Source organism: Olea europaea, unplaced genomic scaffold, assembly GCF_002742605.1.
Source record: "Olea europaea var. sylvestris unplaced genomic scaffold, O_europaea_v1 scaffold25931, whole genome shotgun sequence".
Taxonomy (NCBI): domain Eukaryota; kingdom Viridiplantae; phylum Streptophyta; class Magnoliopsida; order Lamiales; family Oleaceae; genus Olea; species Olea europaea.
In genome coordinates, this window is record NW_019244240.1 from 63 (window position 1) to 1,559 (window position 1,497).

The 1,497-nt window shown below is 32.7% G+C and overlaps 1 long non-coding RNA gene across 2 annotated transcripts; it reads right to left on the bottom strand.

The window, feature by feature from the left end:
• Positions 1–276: 276 nt before the first annotated feature.
• LOC111382961 lies at positions 277–1,489 on the bottom strand. Of its 2 annotated transcripts, XR_002700649.1 has the most exons (3): positions 1,044–1,489; positions 800–886; positions 277–675 (listed from the first exon to the last, which is right to left on the bottom strand). It is a non-coding gene; the product is annotated as an uncharacterized LOC111382961 (long non-coding RNA). The 2 variants fall into 2 exon arrangements; XR_002700648.1 differs by lacking the exon at positions 1,044–1,489 and having other exon boundaries at positions 800–1,037.
• Positions 1,490–1,497: the final 8 nt, after the last annotated feature.

A 1,497-nucleotide genomic window follows, 5' to 3' on the forward strand; every position in this document is an offset into this window, starting at 1 on the left:
AATGATGAAGAAATTTTACTGTACAGATATGAGATTCACCAAATTGAGTGGTTGTCCGAAAATTGATGCTGTTTCAAATCAAAAATGTAAAAAAAAATCTACCTCTTCCAAACAGGATCGAATCAACTTTCTCCAAGTCACCCCCAAGTGTATTGATTCAGACCCAAATTCCACAACTCAAAGAACCTAAAACAGCTCAAGATTCCAAAATTCAAAGTCCCTAACGCAACTGCAGACCAAAAGTCAATAAATATTAGAAAACAGAGTGAAAAAGCACACTCTTGAATCATACAGTCAACAAGCATAAACTTCAGAATCTATTAATTTTTCTGCTCAGAAATACGCTCATGGCTTCAATAACACATAAGCTTAACTGATTATGAAGCTTAAGGGTATCGATTATAAAATCAATCATTCAAAGCTTAACATTTCTGGCTAAAAAAGGAAAGAAAGGCGGTAAAATTGTGTAGCAGAAACTGAGATGATATTATACTTTCCACCCTCTGTTCTCTTTACTGCACAAAATCCCAGAACGAAAGAATGCCCATAAGATTTACTATTATCCATGCTTGCTTTCCAACAGATATATATTTTAATTCCTATAAAAGTAGAAAGCAATACTCAACAGTCTCCCTTTTTTAACTCCCCTCCTTCATTTTGTCTTTCTTCTAATACCTATTATTCCAAAGAAGAAACAGAGAAGCTATTTACCTGTTCATTTCCAGTAAAAGACAGCAAAATATGACTGATTAAGACCCATTAAACAAAAATAATTGAAATGAAAACTATTCAGCAATACCTTCAAAACTCTATCCTAAACCACATGTGAATAAGACGAAGTCATAGTCAGAAACCCCCATATAGCTTTCAATGACTTTTTTACCACCTAAAAGATGAGAAAATAAACAATAAATCTATCATTAAATTTCTGACCCCAACTTCCAAGTACAATGAATCAATGCTTCACTAAAAACATAGAAAATATGGACGAAATTAGAGAGTACAAATGAAACAAACTTCATGTTTTTAGTGCAGATTCTTACAATGTAATTATGAAACTGATGGAAATTTATCTTTGATTTTTATTTACATCTGTAAAAACTCATAAAATGAAAATCTGAACAGCAAAAACTAAGTGCTTTTTTAAAAAAATTAAAAAAATAAATTAAATTATTGTTGTTGACGGGTTAGTTATGGTCCCCCATCTAGGGTTTTATTGAAATCCACAGCGAGGAAAAACTTTCGCACGAGTAGAAAAAATTGTTTTCCCGAGGAGAAACGCGAGAAAAAGGCTTCGTCCTCTCCACATTCCTCTTCTTCGTAATCGCAGCCGTAAAATAAACTAAACTTCTCCACAATGACGTGTATACACATCAGAAAGCCATTGCCAAAAAGCTTTTTCCATTTCCAAAGCTGTAACTTTCACAAAATTCTCCAATTTTATGAAATTTTCTTACAAATTTGGAAAGCTTCAGCACATAATGCTGCAAAAAATCC